Here is a 17,528-nt window from a genome sequence, read left to right on the forward strand (position 1 = left end):
AAATCAAATTTTGCTTTCAAATGGATGTCCATTACTAGTTCATTTAATGCTTGCTTTTACTTTCCCTACTAATTTGAAATACAACCTATTTCAGATACTAAATTTCTTACATACAAATAGGCCTGTTTCTGTTCTCCCTATTAAATATCATTGATGTATTTTTGAAACAATACTGTGCTATTTTGGCACACAATGTATTGAAGTGTATGTATTGAAGGATAACAGCCCACCACCATCTCGCAAAAGTAGTGTAATGTTTAAGAGCACAGATCCCAGAACCATCCCACCCCACTGGCATGTCAGTTTGTTACTGTCTTTTGAGTGGAGGTTTTTTCAGGTTCTTGGTGGTTGTCAGGAAAAGAATTTCAGGACACACCACATAAGCCAAGCAAGCAACATTTTATTGAAAATTTGAAAGCAAAAGTACTCTCCCTCTCTCTCTCCAGCGTGGCAGGCTCAAAAACAGCAGCTTCCCTGAAAGGAAGGGTTTTTTGGTCTTAAGAAGTCTTACTAATTGAGGGGAGGAATATTCAAAGTTAAGGGGTTGACTCTTACTAAGAATCTGGGTAGTAATTCCTAAAATTGGGTTCCATCTCATTTTCATACTTTATATAGTTGTTTCGAACTGTCATGGTGATTTTAAATGTGGAGAAATTTCAAAACCACAGTGCAAATTATACTGTAATTAGCCAAAGTACAGGTAAGGTGACCTAGATAGCTGACAAGTTGGTTAGAGCCTGTTGTTGCCTATGGTTATTGCTCTCAACTCCCAGTTAACTTTTGTCTGAGGGTTGTTTACTTCCACACCTGCACTCTTCCATCTGGCTCCTAGCCTAGTTAGCTTTTGACACCTTCACCCACTTTGCAATCCCCTGCATCTGTTCTCAGCCCTGTCTCCTATTCTACAAGTTGACCTTTCTGTACCTCTCATTCCTTATCTATAAAATTTGCATGAGTATAGGATTCTTATTATCATTATAGAAGTACTAGTATTATAGGATTATTATTAGGACTGTTATTAGTGAGTTAATATATTGTAAAATTCTTAGATCAGCATTTATCATACAAAAAATACTCTATAAATGCTACTGATTACTATCAACCCCCCTATATTTTATTTTTTAAAAAATGGCCATTTTTTTGCAATATTTATAAACTTTTGAATCATTTTGCCAATTTTCATAAACATTACCATTTGCACTCTATTAAAACAATAGGTACTAGGTTAATTAATTACACCCGAAATGCTGTTTTGTGTAGATTGGTATTATTTAGAAATGTAACCCTGACTTCATATGAAAGTTTAACTAGAGTATAAAATATCAATCCCTTGAGGCTGGACCTGCAATGCTTAAAGCTGCCAACCCTGATCACCAGTGAACAGTTCCCAGGACTCAGGAGAATGGTTTGAAAATCTCTGCTCTGGAATAATTTTTGTCTTGTCATACTATCTGTCATCACATGTATGTTTGTTTCAGTGAGAAGTGACTGAGTTACTATGTTTTTATTGTCTAAGAGGAGGTTGCCATTGGCATACTTCATAAGAAAAACATCCCTAGACAGTATTCCAGAATTTGCAATTTCATGAACAAAGCAATAAATGACTACCATCTCCATCTGTTCAAAGGCTGCATTTTACTAAAGAGGCATGATAGATTAATGCACACCATATAAAAGAATTTTTGTTTCACCAAATTCATAAAACCTGTTTATATGGATACATGCTGTAACATATGGTTAGGTGAGATGATATTATAATTATATCCTCATCACTCTGGTGGATAAGCTAACCATACTGGCCTTTTGTAGAAAATACACTACTGAATTTTGTGGTCTGGTAGTGCTGTTATTCGTTGTCTTCTTGATTTAATATAAACAGCTCCCTAAACTGTAAGTAATTTAATCAGCCTTCTGTATTTTTATATTTATGTCCTCACTTCTGCTGAGCTAAAAATGCAATTCAATAGTTATTGTCATAAACATAGTCTGCTGAGTACAAGGAATTATTATAATAGGCTGTGTTTGTTCTATTGTTATACTTTGTTCAACCAAGTGACAGCATGAACTTGCATCTAAAACACAAGTTATTGTACACTGCAGGCCAAAACATAGGCTGGTTCTGGAGTCTGAGCTAATAGTGCAGGCTTGGGATAACAGTGAATGGCTCTCCAGGTTCCAATGAATAAGGCAACTTTCCAGTTCATCTGAGAGAAGCACAGTCCAACGTTATCACAGCAATGGACCCATCTGTGAGTTTTAGTAGCTCTGAATGAACACATTGCAGAGATTGTGGCTAGTTAGCCAGTTATTAAATGTTGCACACTGCTTTGCCTGTGCAATAATAAAAGACACCACAGATGGGACTATTGTTTTAGGAGGGATACCAATAGTGGGTATCCTCATGCATTGTGTCATCAAAGTAGCCAATGTCACAGAAAAAAAATGGCTGACTTTCAACAAAGAGCTATTATGTTGAGGCATTCTAGATACTTTGAGCCATTGGGGAAGAAAAGAAGAATAAATTTGAATTATTCATTATGCATAGTGTCCAATATGCCTCGTAAATTACTTGGTAGATCATTATTTATGTAACTCACACAATATACATTTCTACTATGTAGAAATTAAACTCAAAATCTTTATTTGAACAATAAACAATAATTATAAAACTTGAACATAGAGTCCTTAGAATTCTGTAAATTCTTTGAGCATTTTCTCTGCTCTAATCTAAAAACAAATCTACAATTTGTTTATATCTCCATGTGATATATACGTTAAAATGAGTCTTAGAAGTGAAGAAACTTGCCCAAAATCACAACTAACAATTTTGGAGCAGAATTCAAATCAGTCTGTCTAATTTCAAAGCCTCTACTTGAACCATGAAATCATGCCTATCTCATTATAAGTGTAATTTTTCCCACATTTCAAGCCTCCTGGTTTGTTTTTAAACAAATGGGCTGATTTTTAAAATTTATCAAAATATATATAGAAAAACCCAATGTAAACCTGTAACAGAGGTTAACATCTTGGCTATAAGAAGCAAACTATACAGAGAATGTTCAACATCCTTATGTTCTGATTATCACATTCCTTTTATTTCCTCTCCAGAGACAACCACTATTACGAGTTTGGTGTGTATTTTGCCAGACAATGTTTTCAATTCTTTTGCTGTATTTATATTATCCATAAACCATCAATTCTAATTAATTATGTATTGACCTACATAAATTGTATCATGCTGTGCAAATGATTCTACATCTTTCGGTTTCACAACTTCACATGAAATCTAGTTGATTCATTTTAACAGTTGCATGATAATCAATGTATGTATATTTATCTATTCCCTTATTGATGAATATTTAGACATTAGAATTTCAATATTTGAAATAAATCTGCAGCAAACAGCCTTCTGTGTATTTTCTTGTACAAATGTGTCAAGTTTCTCAAGGTTTCTCTACAGTATGTTCCCTAAGGTAAGTAAAAGTATGTTCTGAATGGTCGGTGCCCACACTCTCCAGTAGATTATTTGAAATACAATCCCTTTGTATGTGCAATGTTCCTTTGTCAAAAATTAGATCAGCATAATATTCCATCAGTACTATACATATAGGCCTGTTTTTTATACTGCCAGTACTAAATTCTTTTGAAAAAGTTTATTGTTTAATCTGTCTCATATATAATCTAAGTAAGAATAAAATAAATCATTCTACTAAGTGAAGTATCCGAAGAATGGAAAAATAAGCACCACATGTACTCACCAGCAAGTTGGTTTCCCTGATCATCACCTAAGTGCACATTTGGGAGTAACACCAATTGGGTGTCAGGCAGATGTGTCGGGGAGAGGGGATGGGTGTATACCTACACAATGAGTACAATGTGCACTGTCTGGGGAATGGACATGCTTGAAGCTCTGACTCGGGGTTGCGGGGCATGGGCAATATACATAACCTAAACTTTTGTACCCCCATAATAAGCTGAAATAAAAAAAAAGAATAAAATAAATCACTGAATCACCACCAAGTTTAAAACATAGAACACTACTGGTTCCTTAGAAGTGATGCGTTTCTAACAAATAACATAATTCTCACCCTCTAGAATCAATTTTGGGTTCATCATTCTCTTTTTCCATATAGAATTGGCCATCTGAATTGTATTTCTCATTTTGAAAACCTAAGTAGCAAGCACAAACCTAGATGTGTAATAAAAATAGACCTTTACACCATTAGAGGAAGACTTCAGGAAAAGCTCTTCTGATGGGTGATAGAGTCTCTGAGACTGTACAAGAGCTCCTTTTGGGGAAGTTAGTGGACAAGGCCATAAGAGTCCTGAAAAACATAGGGCTCATGTCACTTAGGTCATTTAGGTAGGTTGAAGTGAGAAATAGATATTGAGGAACATGCAACAGAAGTATGGCCAGAGGGAGTGAGCAGTTCTGCATTTTCTTCTTCTAAGTTCATCGTGGCCCAAATTTAGCTCTCATTAATTGGTCAAAGCAGAAGGCTTGTGGGATCAAAAGAGTGTCATCAACTGATCCAGGGAATAAACCATGAGGAGAAGAGCAAGAGTGTCATTAATATATGGTTTAGTCCAGCCTAGTACAGGGAAGAGTCTGGGCCATGTTCTGCCCAGGCATTCTGCTCTTAGCTTAATAATAATGACACAGTGGCAGTGGAAAGGATGTCAAAAACTGACTTCAATGTATTTATCTCTTCAGTCTGTTCTTTTTTTTGGGGGGGGTGGAGGGAAGAGTCTTGCTTTGTTGCCTGGGTTAGAGGAGTGAGTGCCATGGCATCAGCCTACCTCACAGCAACCTCAAACTCCTGGACTCAAGTGATCCTCCTGCCTCAGCCTCCCGAGTAGCTGGGACTACAGGCACAAGCCACAGCACCCGGCTAAATTTTTGTTTCTGTTTTTAGTTGACTGGCTATTTTTTTTTTCCATTTTTAGTAGAGATGGGGGTCTTGCTCTTGCTCAGGCTGGTCTCGAACTCCTGATCTCAAGTGACCCTACTGCCTCGGCCTCCCGGAGTGCTAGGATTACAGGCATGAGCCACCACACCCGGCCTCTTCAATCTGTTCTAATCTAGGCTGAGGCACAGCTGTTATCTAGGGATCTTCCTTCATCAATTTACCTGTTTCCTGTTTTAAATCTCCTCTTTCAAATGTCCCACTTTGCCCTCTCTTGGTTTACTTTGAGTTTAGCAATGGATAATCTAGTTTCTCTTATCAGTACAGACAGAACCCTTAATATCACCATTTCAGGTCTATCCTCAAGGACTGGTCAGGTCTCTCATAGAGACCTCCACTCTCCTACTTGGAAGGTAAGTACCTGGAAGCCTAGTGCAGAGAAAGATCTGCAGCTCTGAATTCATTAGTCAGCATAGGAATCACCTTTTAATCCCTTTGTTTTGGAAGTATCCCTCCTGTGCTTATTTCTACCCTCAGCCCCCACTCCCCTCTGTTTTGCTCAATTCATAGCATTAACTTTTAGACTTCTATTGGGTTGAGAAAGAGGTAAGTTTTCAAACAGAAAAATTTTTTGAGGGGATCTAGGGATATAAATGCATCTAAATGGCTTTTACCAAGTCCTCCTCAGGTTAGGCTTCCCTTTCACTTCATATCACATGGTCCTTGATATTTCTGGTAATTCTGGAGAATTATTTAGTAGACATTGTGTAGACTTGAGCTTTCCTCATACCAGGCTTGCAATCTGTTTTTCTTCTGATTAATAAGCCAGTTACTACTTGTCCTTTTTTTTTTCCAGCTTACAAAATTTTGTTACTCTTACCTTGATTCTGTGTTTCCCATCCTTGTAGACAGGAAATAGGCATTGTGAAGCCTGAGACCAAATCCAAAAACCAAGAAGACTTTTGCTGACAACTTGTGCAAGTCTAAATATTCCTACTTGAGCACTTCCTTGTTCCTTTTGTTAACCATTTTTCTTTAAATTTTTAAAAATGGAATGCCCTCTATGAGGTTGTGTACATCAAAAAACAAAACAAAACAAACAACTCTTGATGGTCTTTGGCATGCAACACACTTATTCAAATGAGACTAAAGTAATTAAAGAAACACATGGCTATAATTTCTAAGAATCTTAAATGCCAATCAGAGAAAATTGCAAAGCTAGAATAGGGGTTCTTTCTGCACACCACCAAATACTAGCACAAAACAGTGCGTGAAGTGCTGAGTAGCTTATGAAATGCTTATGAAAATAATGCTGTGGCATTCTTCAGATTATATGCTGAAAGGGGAAAGTATGCAAGAAATAATAGCAAGCATCATAGGCATGGGTCTCCAAAATAAGTTTTTAATTCAATGACAACTGTTTCTAAGAATATTCAATGTATGATAATTGGAGATCTGAAGGGAAATATATGGCCCATACTCCCCTCGGAAGCTCTTGGTGAAAGGAGGAAGCAGACTGTCAAATAGTAATAGGACTCCAGACTTATATCCATGCTAGTCCTTATCTTTTAGGTATCAGCTAAAATATCACCTCTTCCTGACCACTCTATCCAATGTGGATCTCCCAGCTGCACCTTTGCTTTCGTTATTTCTATCTTAGCATTCTGTTTGTTTTCTTTAAAATATTAAACGAAATATATGATTGTTTTATTTTTTGTTTCTTTTTTCTGTCTCCCATCACTAGACTCTAACATATAAAGTCAAGAACCATAACTTTTTTGTTTCTCATTTTATATGCAATGAAGAAAGCAGTCCTTGATATACAGTGTATTGAGGAATTTAGCAAGATTTCCTGCAGAACCTTATAGGAGCACATGGACAAAGTCTCAAAAGATTTGTAGGAGTTAGACTGTGTTAGAGGGCATTTGGAGCAGTCATTTCTGTCAAGCAGAGAAGTATGTGAGAAACTGAAAATTACTGAATATAGCTGAAGTAAATACTTTGGTAATAAGGATAAAAAAGAACTGGAGAGAAATAACATTAAAGAGGAAAACTAAGCAACTAAGCAAACTCATAAATTATTGCCATGTTACAAAGTCTTGAGTATCATTGCAAGATTTTAACTAAAGGAAATATAAGAATGTATCTTTTATTTTAGAAAGATAAATCAGAGAAAAGTGAGCAGGATGTATTTGAATAGAGCAAAGCTACACTTTTAACTGTTGATATAGTAGTTATCCTCTAGAAAAACAAGGATTTTAATTTTACACAGAGTTCATACAGAGAGGAAAGATGAAGAGCTTTCTAAAGATAGAATCAACAGTATTTGGTGCTCTACTAGATGTAGTAAGTGAAGGAAAGGACAAATAAAGTTTTTTTTTGCAAATTTCTGGCATGGCCTGTTAAGTGGAAAATGGTGCCATATACCAACCAAAATGAGGAAATTAGGAAATTAAGAGGAACATTTTGGTGTGGGATAGGTTGAGAAAATAAGCATTAATGTCACCTTTAGTTTGAGCTTTTGACAAAATATAAGGCACTAATTGCATAATTATTTCTACTTTTTGTCACTTTTTAAAATATTTTTTATTACCTGGGCCCCTCATGTGACAGAGCTTAAATACTTGTTAAATATGTATTTCTCTTCCTGATTTGCTCCTCTGACACTCTCCAATGTATAATTATCCAGACATTCAGACATTGAAATATTAATAAAAGAATATTTCAAAAAGATAAGCATCTAGGCCTAAGATTCTCTTAATTATAACTTTTGTTAAATATGAGCTTACCAACTTATGGAGATAAGTAACGCCATTAAAATAATTATTTTGAAAAGAAAAACACATTTGTATTATTTCCAAAGGAAGAGTAATAGCTTCATTATAAGCTATTACTTCACATTAGCTGAATCCAAATAATAATTAATTCCTATAGCACATCTTAATTTTGTGAAGAAAATAAAAATACTGAAGTGTTGTCATTTATTTTTATCCAGGCAAAATGTGGGTAATCATAATGTACTATTAATGCAAACTTAATGTAGTTACCCAGGTATAAAGAAAATGTACATAACCTCCAAGTGTTTTAAAATGATTCGATTTGAGGCTACTACGTACTGCAGAGAACTTTGAAAAAGGAAAAAGTAATTCTTTCACAAAGTCAGGAGGAGTTAAACTTCAATGCATAAATAACTCCAATCAACAAAGCATTTTAATATTTTGTTTTGAAATTGTCAATTTTGAATACAAATTCAAACCAGATACTCATTGTTTTTGTCAATCTAAAAGTTGAACAAATTTGTTTGAGAAATGTGAATTGTAAATGTTTATATGAAATAGCCAATGTCGATATTAAAATTTTAATAGGTTGGATGCCATATTAATAAAAAGATAAGATATATAGTTTTTTAAAAAATTAATCAAATGTTTTTTGTCCTTTCCAGTTCCTCATAATATAGGGCAGGATGTTAAATGTAAGGGTAGTCAGACAAAAAATTAAAAATAAAATTGGGCTGTTTATATCCTTAGTCTTTTTCTTTGATGATGCATACTGATCCAAAACTAATCTTACTGCTATAGTTCTTCTGCCTAATCTTTTATTTCTCATTTTTAACATCTGGAAGTTCAGCAACATAAAATTTACATTTTAGTTAAAATCAGACATATCATTTAAAAATTAAAATCTTGGTAAAAATACCCTCACTCACTGCTGTTTCATAATGTCAAATGATACCAGCATTCTCTCTACACAAATATATTTATATATAAAATCTAGTATGTGTGTGTGTATTTATATATATATGTGTGTATATATATATATATACATATATATATCTTGCAAAGAAAACACAAAAGAAAGGAAAAATAAGTAAATGTAAAGAATTTAAAAGGGCAAAAAATCTAGGAAAAACTAAAAGGAACCAGAGTGCCTTGGACTAATGGCTACTTCCTGGTCTGGGGCAAAGAAAGCATTATGTGAAGCTGCAGCATCTTGTTCTACAAGAAATCAAATTGCTTTTGAAATTAATGAGATGATATCAAAACAACAATAAACAAATGTAAGGAACCCTCACTAACCAAAGTTGTAAAAAAAAGCACCTAAAGAATTTCAAAATCCAAGAATTAGTGTTCATAAACAATAATGCCAGAAAAAACTTATAGATCAAGATTTGATAAAACATTGCCTTATCATGAAACTGGTGATGAAAGTAAAATCAGTAAACATCCATCTTCTTTTCCACTAGGACTTCAGAGTAGGCAAATAGCTCCAGTAAGTGGGGAAAAGCTCTATATTATAAAAGAATGCTAGCTTTTTTTTTTAAGAAATGACGGGGCTAAGCTTGTATTTTCAAGGCAATATAGACTTAAAATATATTAGTAAAATTTACAGAACCACAATGAAAATAATTCCAAATCTGAAATCAAAACAAGATTGTAAACTTTTCTCTGAATAATAAACACATAGAACAATTATAAAATTCACTGTTGCTACAAGAGATTTGAAAAGCACACACTTAATGTAATGAAAATATATAGTAAATTGCACCACGAAATTGCTAAATGCACAATTTTTTACTATATATACCATTTACAACATTTAAATTTTAAACAATAAACGGACAGCAAATATCAGGGAATCATAAACATGCAGGCTATTTTCTGGAGACCATGAAATTAAAATATGAATTAGTTACCAAAAAACTCCCCGAATACATATATTTGGAAAATTCTACAAAAGATATTACAAAAGAAAGAAAATTTCTAGTATATGTGTAATTAGAGACTCAGAAGAAGATAGCGAATGAGGTGGTAGCAATATTTAATGATTTAATGGCTAAAAATTTTTCAGAACTGATGATGAATTTAATCCATCAATTATATAAGCTCTACAAGCAAGATAAATACAAACAAAATCACATTTATTTATACAATATTCAAACTACTGAAAACTAAAACAAAAAAGAAAACTTTAATAACAGAGAGAAATAAAATATACAGTAATGCACCACATAATGATGTTTCAGTCAATGATAGGCTATATATATGACAGTAGTTCCTTCAGATTATAATGAAACTAAAAATTTCCTATTGTTTTGTGATGATGTAGTTGTCATAACGTTGTACCACGACTCATTTACTCACCTGTTTGTGAGGAATCTGTTGTAAACAAACCTGCTGCCCTGCCAATGATATAAAAGTCTAGGACAGCAATTATGTACAGTATGTAATACTTGATATTGATACTAAATGACTGTTACTGGTTTATGTATTTGCTAAACTATACTTTTTATCATTATTTTAGATACTCTTTCTGCTTTTTTTTTTTTTTTTTGAGAGAGTCTCACTCTGTTGCCTGGGCTAGAGTGAGTGCCGTGGTGTCAGCCTAGCTCACAGCAACCTCAAACTCCTGGGTTCAAGCAATCTTTCTGCCTCAGCCTCCCGAGGAGCTGGGACTACAGGCATGTGCCACCATGTCCAGCTAATTTTTTTCTCTCTATATTTTTAGCTGTCCAGATGATTTCTTTCTATTTTTAGTAGAGGCAGGGTCTCGCTCTTGCTCAGGCTGGTCTCGAACTCCTGACCTCGAGGAATCCTCCTGCCTCGGCCTCCCAGAGTGCTAGGATTACAGGCATGAGCCACTGCGCCGGGCCTCTTTCTGCTTATTAAAAAAAAAAAAAACAATAAATTGTAAAACAGCCTCAAGCAGATCCTTGGGAAGCTATTCCAGAGAAGCCATTGTTATCATAGGAGTTAACAGCTCCACGCATATTACCGCTCCTGAAGATCTTCCAGTGGGACAAGATATGGAGACAGAAGACAGTGATATTGATAGCCCTGACCCTGTGTAGACCTAGGTTAATGTGTATGTTTGTCTTAGTTTTAACAAAAATGTTTAAAATGTAAAAGAAAATTAGAAAATAGGAAAAAGCTTATAGAATAAAAATATGAAGAAAGAAAATTTTTTTACAGCTATACAATGTATTTGTGTTTTAAGCTGTTATTATCATGTCTTTGGTGCCAGAGGCTTCCCATCTGCAGGTTCTATCCTCAAGGGATACCAGGTTTCCTGGGAGAAAAAAAAAATTACAGTAAGCTAAGGTTAATTTATTATTGGAGAAAGAAAAACAATTTGATAAATTAGTATAGTGTACAGTATTTATAAAGTCTACTGTGGTGTACAATAATGTCCTAGGCCTTCACATTCACACACTACTCACTCACTGATTCGCCCAGAGCAACTTCCAGCTCTGTAAGTTCGATTCATGGTAAGTGCCCTGTATAGGTATACCATTTTTTAATCTTTTATACTGTATTTTTACTGTACCATTTCTATGTTTTGATATATTTAGATACACTGATACTTACCATTGCACTACAATTTCCTACAGTATTCAGAACAGTAACATGCTGTACAAGTTTGTAGTCTAAGAGCAATAAGCTATACCCTATAGCCTGGGTGCCTAGTAGGCTACACCATCTAGGTTTATGTAAGTCCACTCTGTGATGTTTGCACTATGATGAAATGCCTAACAAAGCATTTCTTAGAATGTTATCTCTGCCAATATTTTCTTTTAATGCTATAATAGTGTATTTTTATTTAAGCTCTTGTTTCTTTAAGAAGTCTCCGTCAGTTTTGCCTATGTTCATTGCTGTATTATTGAGAACAGCTAAGACACAGAATTGACCCAATCATCCATCAAAGGTGAATGGATAAGGAAAATGTTTTTCATATTTTATGCATATACATACACACACACACACACATACACCCCATGCAAATTCACAGAATTTCTATGGAACCTCTGAAGACTCCAAGCACTTGAAGCAATCATGAACAAAAAGACACATGCGTACACACACACAATGGAATTTTATTCAGTCTTAAAAATGAAGAAATCCTATCATTTGTAACAGCATCAATAAAGCTGGAGGATAATTATGCCACATGAAATAAGTCATGCACAGAAAGACAAATACTGTATGGTCTCAGTTATACATGGAATCTAAAAAAGGTGAACTCACTGAAGCAGAGATAAGAATGGTGGGGTTTCCAAGGGTTGGGGGTGGGAGGAATGAAGACACATTGGTTAAAGGGTACAGACTTTCAGTTATGCAGGATGAATTATTTTTGGAGCTCTAACGTAGAGCATAGTAGCTATAGTTAATAATACTGCACTGTATACTTGAAATTTCTTAAGAGAGTAGATCTTAAATTTTCTCACCACACCAAAAAAAAGATAACTAGGTAAGGTGATGGATATGTTAATTAGCTTGATTATGGTAATCATTGCACAATGCACACATATATGAAAACATCATGTACACCGTATATGTATATATACAATTTTTATTTGGCTATTGTAGTTCAATAAAGCTGGAGAAAATTTTCAAAGAGTTAAAGGAAGGTAAAAAAATGCAGGTTGTAAATGTGTATAATTTTTCAAGAAGTGGTGTCATATAGAAGAGCCAACAAATGGGAATGTGCAAGAGAACAAAGATACAAATTGAGTTTAAAATAAAAGACAGGAGATATAGAGTATATTTATGTTGAAAATAACCCATTAGAGAGGGGAATTAATGACTAAGGAGAAGATAAAAGGAAACTGCAGAAGTCCCTGTCAAACTGAGAAGATTATGGAACAAGAAACAAAAGAAGTTTCAACCTTTAGAAGAAGTAAAGATAATTCTTTCGTGATAAGAGAGGAAGAGACAGAAGATTTAAGTCCTGATGCCAGTAGAAGCATCATTTGGAGTGAGAAAATCAGAAAGTTACTGTTTAGTTGCTTCATTTTCTCACTGGTAATTTCCTGAGAGTTGAGGAGGGGCTGATGTGGAGCTCTTGGAAATGATAAGAGGTTATAAAACTTTTATCTTAGAAAACATCCATTGATAGGATTGTTTGGCAATATTCACCTCCAAATGGAAAAGCAGCCAGACTGGTTTTGTAATTTTTCAAATTATCCTCCAGGTCATCTACATTTAAACTAACAGGATGTAAACTCTTGCCCAGATTCAACATCATAAATACTTTCTATCTGTGCCAATGTAATATAAGATATTTTTAAAATGCATTTTATTTTATACTTCTTTTATTATCAGATAAGAGTAAGAATGTTTTCTTGTGTTTGTTTATTGTTGTATTGACTGGAAAAGGGTAAGGCTAGAGGCAAGGACATTTAAAAGACTGCTGCCATAGTTTTTTATGGGACGGTTGAGCATCCCTAACCTGAAAATCCAAAATCCAAAAACATAGTTGAGCATCAACATGACATTCAAATCTCATGCTCAAAGGAAATGCTCATTGGAGCATTTCAGATTTCAGCTTTTCAGATTAAGGCTACTCTGTGTAAGTGAATATAATGGTGGCCTGAATAAAATGAATATTAATATGTTTGTGTGTATATATATATATATCACATTATTAAAATAAAGGACATTGAGTCCAAGAAAAGAGCAGCTTGGCTGTCTTTTATGAAGCTTCAGAGGGCAAATTTACAACACTTTTATCAGTCTGCATCACAAATTTATGGGTTTTCCGAAACTGAATTTTATGAGAAAATCAAGGAACACTGTTTCCCAGTGGATACTCTCACATGAACCAAAGCTAAAAACTTAAAATTTACTTTTATCTTTCATCTTTAAAATAGTGAGAATAAAATGAGATGATGTATTTATCAGCATATTGAAACAATAGATCCTGAATGCATGAAAGCTTAATGTTATATATGAAATTAAAATGTTAATTTATTAAGTGCCACTGAGAAAGAATATCAAGCTGAGTGTTATTTTTCCATAATCAGGCCAAATTACATGCTCCTACCTACACAAAGAAAAGCTAATTTTCTTTATGATCGTGATGAAAAGTACATGAATGGGTGAGGAAGTAAAGGCAGAAATTATTGACAAAACCTTCAAAAGTTTGATTATAAAGCAATGAAAAGATAAAAATAGTAACTGAAATAGGAAGTCTGGTTAAAGAATGTTTTAAATTTAAATTTAGTTTTTTATTTTATTAAGATGATATTATGAGTTGACTTTTGCCTATCCCCTAAAAACAGATATGTTGAAATATTAACCCTCAGTATCTCACAAAGTTACTTTATTTAGAAATAAGATCATTGCAGTAGTAATTAGTTAAGATGAGGTCATACTGGAGTAAGGTGAGTCCCTAATCCATTATGACTTGTGTCCTTAGAAGAACACGACCATGTGAAGGCAGAGACACAAGGAGAACACCATGAGACACCAAAGCAGAGATGGACATTCTGTATCTGCAAGCCAAGGAACACCAGATATCGCCAGCAAACCACGAGAAGCTAGGAAGAGGCAATCCAGAACTGTGAGATAAGATTATATTATCTAAGTCACCCAGTTTGTGATACTTTTGTTATGGCAGCCCTAGAAAATTATTATAATATACTTGGGGATACTCAGGGTATTTAAATGTTGTAGGGAATGGGTCACTAGGAAGGGAGACAATGAAGGTAGAAGAAAGAGAGGCTATTGGTGGAGTATGTTCCTGAAGGAGGAGATAGGAAACTCTACCTCAGAAATATGGCCCTAGAAGGAAAGACATTTCTAGAGCTGTAGTGAGAGGAAAGAAGGAAGGTAAGGTAGTTTCTAGCTATGATTCACATTTTCTCTAAAACTTATGAAGTGAAATCATAATCTGATGAAGAGCTGGGCCCTGGTGTTATAGGAGATTTGAGAAAATGGAGAATATTGGAAATGATCTCTGCAGACAGTAAGAAAGAAAGCTGAGGATCTACAAGATTACCAGTCTCCAGATTCAAGAAAAGTGTTAATAAATGAATGTATTTGCAGTTTGGTTTAATATAGAGGTAATTTACTTGTATCCTTATTTTCTCTATCCTACTTTGAAAAAAAATTTGGTAATAAGCATTGTGAGTATTATAATTTGAAACCAGTAATAGATATTCATATGTTTTGTTGCCCCCTCACATCATTTGAGAAAACTATTCATTCCTTTCAAGGCCTGTGTTCAGGCTGTGAGGTTCTAGATTTGTATATCATCCAGTAAGAAATGGATAATCACTGAAGTAAAGCTCATGGAAGCTACATAACTGGAAAAGGTTGAATTCCCATCAGACCTATAAATTCACCTAGTCCTTGAGTTTATTTCAATATATGCAGTCATTTATTAAGCAAAATGGCATACTAATATTTTACAGTTTGATATATGTAATAAATGAGTCCCTTGATAGTAGAATTAAATAATATAGAGGCAGAGTTGTTCATTAGCCTATTTAACAGTTTATTAACATAGGTAAAAGCTGTCCAGTTAACACAAATATATAATATTAAGCCGATATGGAATTTCGAGAGGATTTTTATTGGTTCTTTGAGACATAGGTTTAGGATTGTATTTAGTTTCCATCATCCTGATCCATACAAATAAATAAATATCTAATTAGCTATATGTCTGGGAAATACTAAAAAAGAGTCTCTGCTCATAAGGAGATAAAGCAAAGCTCGCATAATAAATATTGGCAACATTTTAATTTTTTTACTTTATTTATTTATTTTCAGCTTAAGTAATAAAAATTTATTGAGAATTCCTGGGTTGGTAGTTATCTACTCCCAACCTTGAGCGAGGAAGCAGCACTAGGAAATCACTGAGAACTAACACACTGTCTCAACACCCCTGGCCAACACGAAGGAGGAAAGTCATTCCCCAGAAAAAGGGCTGGTCTTCAGTCTTCCTTAATCCAAGAGGGGTAGTGAGGCCAGTGTGGGTGCAGGGGACCATCACATGATACTGGGGGTAGGTGGGAGTATGATGGACCCCTAGCTGGTTACTCAAAAACTGGAGAAGCAGATCCACTTGCCCTCTGGGGATGGAGTCACTTGCTCTCTGGGGATGGAGTTCTTGATTCCCAGGCTCATTACTTACCCTTGATGAGGCTGCCACTTCCCCAGGTGAAACTTTCATCCTGTAGGTTCAGCACAAGGTTGTCCCAGCGAGATAGATACGATTCTATGATGTGGCAATCGGCTTAGAAATGTTCTGGGCTGCCCAGATCTTGCGAAGCTTCATGTAGCCAGGGTTCTTGCTCAGCGCTTCTCTAAGATGAACAGGGTAGGATTAAGAGTTCACACAAGGGCAGGTCTCATCCCTGGACCCATTCTCACCACTCTCTCGCTCCAGTCCTCCTCTGGGCTGTCAGATCCAAGGTTGTGCTCACTCAGATAGCTCACACCCAGCCCTACTTTGGGCCCCACCTGTGGACCTCCCTGTAGGCTGCTGCCAGGAACTGGGGGTAGCAACAGAAATGGAGGCAAGGCCAGTAGTGCTGTTGATCTGGCCTTACAGAATATGAACATTTTAAATGAAAAGTGTAACTAACCAGGAGGAGCAAGTATATATTTATATATCATTCCAAACTAAGCCCACATTATTTTTGATGATGTTGCTAGTCTATTGGTTTAAAGTAATATATGTATGTATATATATATTTAATTTATATTTATTTATATGTAAAATGAAGACACAGTTAAATCAATTAGTTATTAAAATGATGAGCAAAAATAGTGCTGTGTTGACACTAAATGTATAGAATGTTGTCAAAAGAATACCAAAGTCCAAACATGCACGGTACATGGTCCCAACTACTCGAGGAGCTGAGGTGGGAGGATCTCTTGAGCCCAGGAGTTCCATTGCAGTCTGGTCAACATTAGTGAAACGCTGTTTCTAAAAGGAAAAATAAAAACAAGAATACCAAAATCTTCATTTTGAGTCCTTTCCCAAGGTTAAGCCTCATCTATCTTCCTATTTCCCAATTCCCTCTTCAAATATGTTCCTCTCCTGAGTAGCAAAGCTGTATAGCACGGGCATAAGCTCTGCAACTATTCAACTATATTTGGAACTCCACTCTACTGGTCACTAGCTATGTGACCTTGGCAAAGGTATTTGTTTCCCACATCCTACAGTTTCCCTATCTGTAGAATGGAAATAATAATATTATGTTTAGCATTGTTGTGAGGATTAAATGAGTTACCACATTAAAAGTATTTGGAGCAGAGCCCAACACAAATTAAGAACTAAACAAATATTAAATATTGGAATTAATATCATTATGTTCCCTATCTTGGCTAATGGATTGCCATCTACTCAGTTGCACAAACTAGCATTCTGAGCATCAGCTTTAAGTCTCACCTTTTCATCACATGTGTGTCATAAATAATTTGTAGACATGTGTCCTGGTCTATATCTTCAATGTTCAAGCTTTAATATAGGTCTTCAGTTCAAGCTTTAATATAGGTCTTCAGAATATATTTATTTACTTAATAAGTAAATATAAATAAATATAAATTGTCTCTCACCTGGACAATTAGAGTGTGTCTCATAACTCTTTCTAATCCCATCTGCCCACACTAACATTTGTTTTCCACATCATTTATTATACCTTTTTTCTGATATCCATATCTAATCATGCTAATTTTTTTTCTTAAAAGGTTTAAAAGTTTCCATGATAAAGTTTAGATTTCTCACTATTACACATCAAGCTTAATATACACTGTTCTCTGAACTAGTTCTGCTCTTTCACACCTCATTGCCTGGCAATATTTTCCCGCCACCTCTCATTTGGAGTACCTCTCC

The 17,528-nt window shown here is 34.9% G+C and overlaps 1 non-coding gene across 1 annotated transcript; it reads right to left on the bottom strand.

Moving 5' to 3' along the window:
• Positions 1-16,089: 16,089 nt before the first annotated feature.
• Positions 16,090-16,345, bottom strand: LOC123633814. The gene has a single exon (XR_006733805.1). It is a non-coding gene; the product is annotated as a small nucleolar RNA U89 (small nucleolar RNA).
• Positions 16,346-17,528: the final 1,183 nt, after the last annotated feature.

The sequence above is a fragment of the Lemur catta genome, chromosome 2 (assembly GCF_020740605.2).
Source record: "Lemur catta isolate mLemCat1 chromosome 2, mLemCat1.pri, whole genome shotgun sequence".
Lineage (NCBI taxonomy): Eukaryota > Metazoa > Chordata > Mammalia > Primates > Lemuridae > Lemur > Lemur catta.